Here is a 13,322-nt window from a genome sequence, read left to right on the forward strand (position 1 = left end):
CAAATGATGAACTTCATTCAAGTGTAATTATGGGATTCTAGTTTCTCTCAGTTAAGAATAATTAAAGAATGTCTTCCTATTTGAACCTCTCCTTTGCCATGATGTTGTTTCAAAAAACATCTGATATACATTATATATCATATCAAGGCCCATGTTTCACTTTTTGAAATGTATTTTGACATTAAGCTATAGATGACATGTGCAAAGATCAATAGAGATTTTCTTTCTTTCTTTCTTTCTTTCTTTCTTTCTTTCTTTCTTTCTCTCTTCTTTCTTTCTTTTTCTTCTTCTTTCTTTTCTTTCTTTCTTTCTTTCTTTCTTTCTTTCTTTCTTTCTTTCTTTCTTTCTTTCTTTCTTTCTTCTTTCTTTCTTTCGAGAGTGCTAGCAGAGGGAGGGGCAGAGGGAGGACTCTGTGCTGAGCACTGAGTATGGAGCCTGAAGCAGGGCTCAATCCCATGACCCTGAGACACCGAGACCAGGACCCCAGATGAAACTAAGAGCTGGACGTTCAACAGATTGAGCCACCTGGACACCCCTAAAACAAAGATCAATAGAGTAAAAAGTACACCTTATAGTCAATTGTCTGTTGTCAGACGGGTATGCACCATGTTCAATGAGTTGAACCAAGTGCACACTGTTTTTGGAGCTGCCGGGGAATCATGGCGTGCCATGGTGTTTCCACAATAACCCCATCAAGGATACTGAAGATCTCATTTTAAGTGCAGCTTCATTAAATGCAGTCTTGTTTCCCTCTTAACCTTGCATCTCCACCAGAGCATACATTCCTCCCACCATCCTCAATTCCTTACAGTTCTTCTATGGCTTCCAGCTCTTATAAAGCTCTCTCTCTGCTTGGAAACACCTTTGCTCACCTGCATTAGCTTGTGAACAATGAGTTCTTTCAAAATTCAAATCAAGAGACTTTCTCTGAGATTATCCCCCAGCGAGTGACTCCACTTTGCAGAGCATAGAGGCAGATCTTGAACCAACCCCTAATTTTTCTTATCTGCTGTCAGATTCTTTCCACCCTACTGGATTGTTAATTGTTTGATGTTTCATTGTCTTGTATTTGGAAAGTCCAGTCTGCATCTTTACTTGGCAAATGTTCAACAAACACTTGCAGAATGAATTAAAAAAAAAAACCCTAACAATGAATAGTTGAAAAACAATAATGGATCAGAGCTAATAAACTACGATAGACCAAGGACTAATACTGACCGCTACAAATAGTAAGTTTAACAAGAGAAATTGTAACTGTAATTCTGAAGGGTAGGGGTAAATTTCCTTGATTCTGTCACTAAGAGTTGTGCTATTGTCTTTAATAGCAAAATCAACAACGAATCTTACCAGACGATGAGGAAAGGCAGGAATCTTGGAGGTAGAGAGAAGAGAGGAATTGGCAAGTGGACAGTTAGTGTGCAAAATAGTTGACTGAGGACATAGTCAACATAGATCCTAAAGAGGATAGAGTGATTTTCTTTGCAGAGATATAAGCAATACAAATCATTGTACTTGACATTTATTGAGCACTTACAAAGTGTCAGACATTGTACATGCATAATACTAATTTTACTGAGGAAAGGCAAAGTGTCAATAAACTAGTCAGAGGTTCTTTGTACATAAGAGTGTTGGAAATAGAAATTTGGGGGGAGCATTCCAACAAACTCATCATTGAAGCTATTTCCCATTTGGCCCCCAGCAAAGTTAGATTCTAAGAATAAATTCTAAACTGCTTGTGGAGAAGAGAGAGAGAGAGAGAGAGAGAGAGAGAGAGAAAGGGAGAGTGAAAATGAGAGAGACACTGAAGGCCCACCTGTAAGTCATTCTGAAAACTATTGGTAAACTGTCTTACTTCTTTCTTCACATCAAACTTTTCAAGAAACACCACTTTTACTTTTTATTTGGCATAATTAACCAGCGTATTTGGAGAGGTCCACCTCACTTACACCTAGCTTATCAGGGACACGTGGCATAATTTTGCTCTTTCCAAGGTTTAAGAGATGGCAGCTTCCTTACCTGGCTCTGGAATATTTGTGTCTGATAATCCATCTTGAAGTCCGTGGTTCAATATTTTTTCTAGCTCATCAATCACAGTAGAGTCCAAGGTAGGTGATTGTTTTTATTTATTTCAGCTTGTCTCCTCCGTAGGATTGTGATGGCTGTCATTTGTACTTGCTTTAAGCTGATATCCCACAGGTGAAGACAAAATTCTGGAGTCCACATTCAGTGGTGCCTAGAACCTGATCAATTGCCGGTCTTCCAGCTAGAGTGCCACAAACTGACATCTATCCTGAATTCCTAAGGGGTAAGGATGGCCCCATAGCTGAGCGGAAAGGAGACAGAGGAGGTTACTTGAGAAATTCCTGCTTCCTTGCTGTTTTGGAGCTGAGTATGTTTCCACTCATCTCTGAAGAAAGAGGTGCTGAGAGAAGCAAAGTCCTTTGCCCAAACACGTGCATATGTTTGTGCCATAAACATGACCCAAGATTTTGGACCTGCTTGGGAAAATATAGATGCTTGTCATGTTTCCAAGAAGACATTCAGGCTGCAGATACTCTCTGACTTGAAAGAGTGAAAGAGAAAATAGCAGTGCCAGTGCCAGGTTTTATTGTCCTGTAGAGGCTCAGCCACCCAGATTTACATATCAAGTGTTGTGATTTCTGGTTAGTTATACACAGGTGATGAGTCCCTTGAACTCTGCCCTGGAGTTTCCTGTCCGCCTTCGTTTGTCCCCTTGGCATCTAACCCTAGCCCTATGTCCTCTCTCATCCTACCACTGAGAAACCAATCCTGGACAACTAATGGGAATGGGCTAGCTCTGGATGCATTTGTGAAATTGATGAATTCAGGCTTGGTTCTTCCTACGTTTTTTCTTCTTTGTTGTCAAACCTTCAAGTCTCTCATGGGCCCTCTTCTACTCTTCTCCCTGCTGGCTCAGGACCCCGCCCTGACTGGGACCCATCCCCCATCTACCACCCAGTCTTGCTCATAATGGGTATGAGCTTTGGATCTTTCCTGCCCACTGTCTGACATTGCCTCATACCTTCAACATGTACAGTTCTGATCCCATACAGTAAGATTCCAATCCCTCTCTGCTTTCTGTTCCCATTAGCTCTTTGGTCCAGTTCCTATGGGTCACTTGGTTACCACTTGACCTAATACTGTGCTGCTCTGCTTCCTGCCCTGTTATTTCTGTCCTTGTGTGTAAAATAATATTCTAAAAAATCTTTTTTTGTCTTTTAGGTTTTTCTTTTTTTTTCTTTTTTCTTTTTTTTTTAACAACCAGCATTGTTATAGAATGTATGTGTTTGATCCATCATCTTAATTTGGGTCCTCCTTTAATTGGCTCCTTTGAATTCTAAATAGGGTTAAACTAGGCTGGCTTTTATCTCTCCCTCCCATCCTAACCAGCATATACATTTAAGGGCTATTTGTCTTGTACTGGTGAAAGAGAAAGCACAGATCATTCCCTTCTCCATCCTCCTCCCTCCCACCCCCCAAGGTCCTAATTATCTTGGCTGATACCCAGAGTTCTGAACAAGACAGAGGATGGGAAGAGGGTAGGCTTACAGAAAAACAAACACACAAAAATAGCAAAATGGAAACCCAGCTGATTGAAACAAAGAATAATTGGACTTTTAAGTTGAATATAATAGATCTGTCTACCACTTGCTCAAAATCTCCCTTGCAGTTACAGAATATAAAAATGAGAAAAAATTTATTTTGTGGTTGGAGAATCATGAAGGGTCCGATCAGCAGAAAAAAAAACATTTGTGGAAAATCACAAAGATTTAATTTTTTTTTAAAGATTTAAATTCTGTGATTGAATTGGAGAAACTGAGATCTAGAACCATCCATTCAATTACAAAAATAGGAGGGGTGCTTGGAGTAGCCAATACTAGTTTTCCCCACAAAGCCCTGGAAAACACACATCTCAGACTTATTAGGGACCAGGCTTGGTGATGGGATAAGGGTGGGATTACCCATCCTGGGTAATACAATAACCAAAGTGGGGTAACACCTAGGCTGCCTCCACTGAGCTTGCACTGACCCTTCAGGCCATGGGGATAGTGATGGATATAAAAAGGAATAAAGTTACAGGCATTCAAAAGCAATAGGATAAAAAATTTTCTGGCAACTAGGACAAAAAAATGGACAAAGGAAATTAAACCAATCTAGCAAAATTCAGGAAAAGGAAATAAAAAATAAAGAGGAAAGTATTAGGTAAATAGAAATATAAAATAAGGTGGAAAGACTAAGTCCTAATAAAACAATCACAAACTATAATAAATGCTGTTAAGTTATTCAAACTTGAAAATGAGGCAAAAAGATGACTATCAACAAATAATCTCTCCTTGACTGAACTCTACTCAGGGTCCTCTGAGCTCTTTTCTTAAGTGGGCACTAAATTTTGGGCTTCTGGGTTCATCTTTGCATTGTCCAATTTTAGCAAGAATCCTGCTAAGTTAGTATAACTGGAATCCCCCTCCTTGATACCTGATTGTGGTCAACATCTGATGGGCTTCTTCAGCCTTCACCATCCCCAAGCAATGTCTTATCACCCTGGCTTACCTTCAGCAAGAATCCTGTTAGGTCAATTTAATCAGATCCTTCCTTAAACTGAGTGTTTTCTCTTAGCCATTTTCCAGCTATTGGCTACAAATTCCCACTTCTCCTTGAATTGGAATGGGGTCCAATCTCTCCCTCCCACTGCAGAACCTCATTGCAGTGGTCCCCCCACATTATCTTGATTATCCTAAGTTTGCCTTACTTATTTTCAGCCAATGTCTTGAGTAATTGTTTTTTTAACACTATGTGTCTTTTCGGGGTTATTTGACTTGCTGGAGAAATAAAATTTCTTACATTTTTAAAAAAAGATTTTATTTATTTATTTGACAGAGAGAGGGAGAGAGGGAGAGCACAAGCAGGAGGGGAGAGGTGGGCAGATGGAGAGGAAGAAGCAGGCTCCCAGCTGAGCAAGGAGCCCGATACAGGGTTCCATCTCAGAACCCTGGGATCATGACCTGAGCCAAAGGCAGATGCTTAACTGACTGAGCCACCCAGGCGCCCCTTACATTTCTAATTACAACTGATTAAAAACTGGATTTCAAGAGGTTGGATATTAACCTAGAGAAAACCGATGTCATGAAAATAAATTAATTTTGTCTGAAGAGACAGCTCTAATGCTTATAGTCTTATTGCTGTGTAGGACATTAACCAGTTTTGCATCTTACTTAGTGATCTGATTCTGGCATTGAAAGGTGTGTATGTATGTGTGTGTGTGTGTGTGTAGACATATGTCTTCCTTTGAACCAGCTTTATAATCTGGTCTTTTTTTTAATCATCTGGTCTTATCATTAATAAGTTAAGTGAATCTTTGACACATGTTCATAATATATATGCATGACAACTTTATCTTAATTTTTTAAAAACTTGTGCCTTAAAGATATAAACGGGAAAATTTTCACAATGGAAAGACAAAAAAGAGTGAACACTACACACAAACCCAGCCATACGCTACTTACATGAGATGGGTCTCAAACAAATACATAAAATGATCAGAGCAACAAATGTAAAGGAGGAAGATGTGTCCAACAACTGCTGACAGTTGGGGCAACAATATATAATATTAGCAACGGGGCAACAATATATAATGTTAGCAACATCGAATTAGAAGAAAGAGCACTTTTGGGGATGAAATCTAACATGGTAAGTGACACATGACAACAATCAGTTGTAAGACTGAAGATCCTAGACTGTGGAAATACATTTGTATCAGATTGAGTTTTTTTTTTTTTTGTAGTATCTTCTGGGAGTCATGGCATCAAGGCAGTGGGTTTTGTGACTGCCAGTTTTCCTAAGGACAGGAGATGGGTGGGTCTTGGGACTCAAGGAGGGACCATGTCCCTTGGGACCCAGGGATCAGTAGGGGATGACAGAGGGGCTCTGGTGGTGGTAGCTGGAAAGGTGGGGAGGGTCAAACTGTAGCTGATATCGTGGATGTTACTGGAAGGGCAGTGCCTCCAAGCCTCTAATCTCTTTTCATGCTCACAAGTGTTCTTGTAGCAGAAACAGTCTGGCCAGGTTGCAGTTATTACATGGAATGAAATGATTTCAATCTATTGTGTCCTTTTCCTCAAAACTCAGTGGGCTGGGAATTGTTTAGCCTAGCTTGAGTCAGATGCTCACCCCCGAGCTAGGAGACAGTGGGGACTCATGACATTCTCCTCTGTCAGTCAGAAAGGAGAAATTCCTCAAGAGGTCATATCAGGGAGTGCCTGGGTGGCTCAGTGGTTGAGCGTCTGCCTTTGGCTTGGCCTTTGGCTCAGGTCATGATCCCATTGTAGGATCTGTCCTACATCAGGATCCCTGCAGGGAGCCTGCTTCTCTTCTCCCTCTGCCTGTGTCTCTGCCTCTCTCTCTGTGTCTCTCATGAATAAATAAGTAAAATCTTAAAAAAAAAAAAAAGTGAGGTCAGTGTGCTCTTAGAAAAGGCAGGATGCAGTTAGGAAATGGAACGTCCTTTGTTGTCTGTTCCTTCTTTGTATTGTGAACCCAAAGCTGGTGAATTACAATATTTTGATTATAGATGAGTTCTTACCATTGTCCTTTCAAAAGGCAGGATGCAGTTAGGAAATGGAACGTCCTTTGTTGGTTCCTTCTTTGTATTGTGAACCCAAAGCTGGTGAATTACAATATTTTGACTATAGATGAGTTCTTACCATTGTGCTTTCAGTGGCAAACAAATGTCTGGCATCCAGACACATATACATATTTATTGAATAAATGAATGCAATGGATAGGATTGTTTGGGAGTCAGGGCAACTTGGTTTTCTCTTTGCTCTGGTGCTCTCTGGACTTGGGTATTTTCTGAAATCCTGGAAACTGACTGTAGTGCTTAAACTGGGATTGTCTTCATGACAACTGACACTGAAGCCCTGTTAGAATGAATAGAAAATAGACTTGGTGCTTCCTTGGAGGGGTTTTGTAGGTCGTGGACTGTTTGAACTGGAAGAAGCAAACTGTCTAGCTTCATTCATAACAAATAGGAGAAAACTGAGTCTTTAAGGGAGGAAGTGATTCACTCAAGGCTACATAGGTAGAGAAGGACTGGAGTGGGGGGAAGAACCAGATGTCTTGCCTCCCAATTAAAGCACCTCCATTACATTTCTTGAGGCACTTGGCAAAATATTTGCAGACCAGGAAAATTCTTTGCACAGTTGCCATCTGGTCCAAGTTGGAGGGGACTTTTTAATACATTTTCTGAAATCTAGTGAAAGAGTGAAAAAAATGACCCCATGCAGCAAGGGCATACATTTCTTTCTTCAGCATGACAGCTGCTCTAGGACTCAGTCAGAATACCAAACATAATTTTTAAAGCTGGAAAGAGCTCTAAAACTATTTGAGTTTTATGATTGAGGAAACCAAGGCGCCCTTAATGATACTGAGGTTGCAGGCACACAGTCAGGGTCTAAACCTTTGCTTTTTGAGAACCAGTTCAGGTATTTTCACTAAATGGGGCTGACTGAGCCAATCTGCAGAATGCTTCCGATTGGTACAAGAATAATCATTAGGAAAAAAAAAGAATAATCATTAGGCTGATGAGTGCATTAATTAAGGGCAATAATAGATATGATCCCAAGCTTGAGCAATTTAATGTACTAGAAATATATTTTTCATGTATAAAGTTCTGACAGCAGATGGTAAAGTTCTCTTTCACGCTGTCCCTTAGAGACATAGGCTGACAAAGACTGTCTTCAGCATAAGGCTCCCAGCATGAATTGCAAGACTACTGATTATGAAAGAAAAATCAACCTCAGAATCACTGCCACTGAATTGGGCTGGAACCAGATTAAAATGGAAGCTTTGGGGATGAGGAGCTTTATATACATAATAAAGTGCTCCATTTCTGCCAATTAATTGATGGTCACTGGAGAAGCTGAAAATGGGGTGAACACAAACTCTAAGTAGGTTGTGTAATCACTTTGGTGATGTGGTATTTCCCATACTTCCCACATCCTGCTTTCCTTAATGGGATTTTGTAATCATATTCTAATCTTTCTGCTAGCGACCCAACAACTTCAGGCAAGTGACCTCATCCCGGTAGTTCTGTATTCTCCACTGTGCCTTGATACTGAGTATTCAATGATTGCTCTTTGAGTTGAATTCTACCAAACAATCAAAGAAGAATTGGTACTCAGTCTTTCCAAACTCTTTCAAAGAAATAAAAGAGGAGGGAATGTTTTCAAACTCATTTTATGAGGCCAGTATTATCCTAACATCAAAACCAGACAAGGACGTTGCAAGAGAAGAAAATTACAGGCCAATATCCCTGATGAGCACAGGTAGAAAAATCCTCAACAACATCTTAGTAAATTGAATTCAACAGTACATTAAAATCATCAGGCACCATGGGATTTCTTTATGAATGAGATTTCTTTATAAATGGGATTTATTCCAATTTCCTAATTGGAAAGGAAAAAAGTAAAATTATCTCTTTATTTGCAGATGACATAGTCCTATACATTGAAAACCCTAAAAATTCTACCAATTTTTAGAGCTGTTAGAACCAATAAACAAATTCATTAAATTTTCAGGAAACAAAATCAATATACAAAAATCAGTTGTGTTTCCACACACTCATAATGATCTATCAGATAGAGAAATTAAGAAAACAATCTCATTTATAGTAGCATTAAAAAGAACAAATATAATCCAGCACCATGAGAGGACACATTTCTGTTGTTTAAGCCACGCAGTTTGTGGTGCTTATTATGTCAGCCCTGGGACACCCATGCAGGTGCAGAGACCATGAAGAGGATCTTGGGGTCTGAAGAATGGCAGAAAACTGATTGAGTTTTCTTTTTGTGTGTAAATCACAGACCAGGCACTGGAGAAGTTTGTAGCCCAGAAACACAAATAGACATAGATGGATGCCAGCTCTCTCTACAGAAAGACTAGGAAAGGGGCAGCCTGGAAGAGCAAGACATTTAGACAATGTCCACAGAGACAGCCAAATGTCACAGAAAAGATTGTGTCCCACCTTCACTTATGCCAGTAAAGATCAACTGGGGAGCCTAGCTGGCTACCCTGACCAGGCTGTAAGGAGGTGCCTGACCACCTGCAGGGATGGTGTCTGAGAGGTCTTAGCAGGGAATCAGGACTTTCATCTCTCCTGGGTAGTGAGGTGGTGAGGATGTCCATCCCCCAGTGCCAGCAGAGAGCACACGGGGAGCCTGGCACACAAGGAACTCCTCTCCTGTGTCTTAGTCTGTTGGTTGGGTTGCTATAGCACAAAACTATAGATGGGGAGGGAAGCTTATAAACAACAGAAATATAGCCCTCACAGTTCTGGAGGCTGGGAAGTCTAAGGTCAAGGTCTGGTAGATTTGGTGCCTGATGAGGGCCTACTTCCATGGCTGTCGTTCCGCTGTGTCCTCACAGTGTTAAAAGGGATGGGAGCTCCTTGATTCTTCTCTTATAAGGGCACTAATCCCATTCTTGAGGGCTCTGCCCTTTTGACCTAATCACACTCAAAGGCCTCACCTCCAAATATGGTCACCTTGAGCATTAGGTTTTCAACTTAAGAATTTGGGGGGGAGGTGCGGGGTGCGGGGCGGGGGCGGGGGGGAGAGATGGAGAGGAGCCTGAGTTCTGGGGCAGCAGTTCTATCCCTGAACCCCTCCCCCAGGTCCTGTGTGGGAAAATACACTCCCTCAAGTCATCAGGCTTCTCTGGTTAGATTCCAACCATGGGTGGTCACATGAAATTTCAACTATACAACTTTCTAATATTTTTCTTGCATTGAGGATTGTGAGTTTGGTCTCTACCTTTTTTTATGTTGAGTCTTTGATTTTGGTTTCAAGATTATCCTCCTCCGATAACATGATTTATATTTCTAAATGATGGTGACTTGCCCTCTTTTACTATCTCCTGTATAAGTTTCTTAAAATACAGAGATTTTTTTGAGGTTTTGGTGAAACTATTTTTAAAAAAATTATTTATTTATTTATTCATGAGAGACACACATAGAGAAAGGCAGAGACACAGGCAGAGGGAGAAGCAGGTTCCATGCAGGGAGCCTGATGTGGGACTCGATCCCAGAACTCCAGGATCACGCCCTGGGCTGAAGGTGGATGCTCAACCGGGCGTCCCAAGTTTTGGTAAAACTTAATTAACCATACTTTTATCTGGATTTGGACCTTGATTTAAGCAAAGTTATTGTAATGCCAGTGTTTAGAGACAAAGAAGTTTGAATAAAAACTGGGAATTAGATAATATTAGAGACTTCCTTTTAATTCTGTACCATAGTAGCATAGTAGTTATTTTAAAAAGCCTTCAGTTAGGGTAGCCCTGGTGGCCCAGCAGTTTAGTGCTGCCTTCAGCCCAGGTCATGATCCTGGAGACCCGGGATCGAGTCCCAGGTCAGGCTCCCCACTGGGAGCCTGCTTCTCCCTTGGCCTGTGTCTCTGCCTCTCTCTCTGTGTCTCTCAGAATAAATAAAATCTTTAAAAAAAAAAATTCCTCAGTTAGCAGTGTACTAAAATTCTTGATGGGGCACCTGGGTGGCTCAGTGGTGGCTTGAGGGATTGGCTTCGAAATACTCCAGTGTGTGCGTGTGCGTGTGTGTGTGTGTGTGTTGTATGTGATCTATCTTTGTGGTTGGCCATTTCTATAAACATTAAAAATGAAAATAATTAGAAAGGAACAGTGTCACATTGCTGACCGACTCACCACAGTAAAGTCGGGGTGCAGTTGTGAAGTTCTGCCAGTAGACAGCAGTGTTATAAACCCAACAAGCCTATATTCTTTGAATTAATGGGTCTTTCAGGGATCCTTGAGGTTTCTAAGTAACAGGTGTTTTTAGTATTACAAACCAGGTCAGATTTCATTTCATTGTTTTTAAACAAAAAGTCATGGTAATATTAGATGAGAAAAAAAATCAGACACAGAGCAATCATAAGTTATTTTTTAAATAAGTGATTTATAAATCTTATAGAGAATTTAGGTAGAATAGTAAAATAAAACCCCCGTAAAGTTATTACCCCTGTATAAACATTTGGTCTTTCTCTCTCTTTCCTTCTGTCTACTTCCATCTTTATTTCTCCATCTCATCTGCTTATCTGTATTTTTAATATTCATATTTTTTTAAAGATTTTTTATTTATTCACTCATTAGAGACAGAGAGAGAGAGAGAGCAGCAGAGACACAGGCAGAGGGAGAAGCAGGCTCCATGCAGGGACCCCGATGTGGGACTCGATCCCAGGTCTCCAGGATCACGCCCTGAGCCAAAGGCAGATGCTCAACTGCTGAGCCACCCAGGCGTCCCAAACATACATATTTTTTACTTAGTATAAAAGTATTACATGTATTTTGTACATAACATATGTAAACGTTTTATATATGCACTTTTACCAGTGATTTTGGACTTTGTTTTCTTTTGAAGATTTATTGATTTATTTTAGAGAGAGAGAGAGGGAGAGAGAGAGCACGAGCAGTGGGAGGGGCAAAGGGAGAGGGAAAGAGAAGCTGAAGCTAGGCCGACTTGGGGCTTGATGCCACGACCCTGAAATCACAGCCTGAGTCAAAACCAAGAGTCAGATGCTTAACTGACTGTGCCACCCAGGTGCCCCTTTTGGACTTTGATTTTAAAAAATTATATCATAAAGACCATCATTATAGTTAGTGTAGTTCTAGCTATAGAAAGATTAAGAGAGTTTCTGACTATAACAATAAGCAACATTCTTCAACTGATTATCACTGTATTTTAACTTCTATATGTAGGCAAATTGGACTCCAATAAAAAATATACAAAAAATAAACTGATGTAGGTTATTTAAAATTATTTTAAGGAAAGACGGGCACTGGGTATGATTCTGTATGTTAGTAAATTGAACACCAATAAAAAAAAAAAAAAAAAAAAAAAGACTGTGGAATATGATGTATAGAAATAATACAGACCCTGTCACTGGGCCAACTTGGGTTAAAATCCTTTCTTGTGGTGATTGCGGACAAATTATTTTTTTTGAGCTCCAATTTTGTTATTTGAAAAAGGCCTGTAATATGAACATTTTTATGAAGTAATGACATCTAGAATTAGATGGTTAATGTAAAAGAGCTAGTTTCGTTTCTCAGCAGGTCAAGTTGACTCCAGAATTTGTGCACAAATTAGTCTATTTATAACTTGCTCCTTCCCCCAAATGATTTAATGATCTAAAAAGAAAAGAAAAAAAAAAGACAGATTGGACCACATTAAAATGAAACTTTTGCTCTTCCAATGACACAGGTATGAAAATGAAAAGATGCACACTGAAAAAATAGTCATAAATGATGAATGTGAGAAATTGTATACAGAATGTACAAAGAACTCTCAAAGTCAGCAGTAAGAAAACACCCCAATAAAAACTTGGCCAAAAATTTGAACGGATTCCTCACCAAGGAAAATAGACAGTAAAGCAACAATACCAGGCTTGAGTAATGGGAAAGCCCGTACAATGCTGGTGGGGATGCATTTTGGGAAACTGTTGGGCAGTTTCTTATACGATTAAGTATACACTTACCTTATGACTCTGCAGTCCATGACTATCTATCTAATCATGCAAAATCAATCCTTCTGTTCACACAGAAGCCTGTACCCCAAAATTTACAGCAAATTCATAATAGTAAAAAATTTGAAACAGCTAAATGTCTTTCAATTGGTCACTAGATAAGCAAATTGTGGTACAGCCATACTGGAGTCTTACTCAGCAATAAAAAGAATATATTACTGATGACACACAATAAGCTGGATGAATCTTAATGTTTTCTACTAAGTGAAAGAAGCCAGACTCAAGGCCTGCACACTGTATAGTTCTGCTTATATGATGTTTTCTGGAAGAGGTGAACTAGAGGATCAGAAAACAGATCAGTGGTTGACCGACGCTGGGGAGAGGGGAAATTGACTACAGAGGGATCCAAAGGAGCTTTTACGGGCAATGGGTCTGTTTTCTGCCTTGGATATGGTTGTAGTTACAGAGCTATGTGCTTGCCAAAATTCACAGAACTGTACACTAAAAAAGGTGGATTTTACTGTATATAAGCTATATCTCAGTAAACGTCATTAAAAAAATGCTGTGATTGAGCATAAAAGCTGGCCTTGAGCTTCTCGGAAGCCAATAAAAAAGAAGTAAATGTGCTAACTTACATACTTCTATCTGAAAGAAAAAGTTCCAGTTCTCTGTGTGACTAAATGTTTTCCTAGTATCAAAATGGAAGACAATTTCTATCTTAGAGAGACTGCATAGGAGTTGTGCCTGCGGTATTATCCTAAATATCAATTTCAT

General features: G+C 39.9%; 2 gene segments (V, D, J or C); one reads left to right on the forward strand and one right to left on the reverse strand.

Annotated features, from left to right (window-relative positions):
* The window catches only part of LOC140601358 (immunoglobulin kappa variable 3-11-like), a 77,316-nt gene that overhangs the window by 32,019 nt on the left and 31,975 nt on the right, over positions 1-13,322 (forward strand).
* The window catches only part of LOC140601357 (immunoglobulin kappa light chain-like), a 201,365-nt gene that overhangs the window by 5,059 nt on the left and 182,984 nt on the right, over positions 1-13,322 (reverse strand).

The sequence above is a fragment of the Canis lupus genome, chromosome 12 (genome assembly GCF_048164855.1).
Source record: "Canis lupus baileyi chromosome 12, mCanLup2.hap1, whole genome shotgun sequence".
Taxonomy (NCBI): domain Eukaryota; kingdom Metazoa; phylum Chordata; class Mammalia; order Carnivora; family Canidae; genus Canis; species Canis lupus.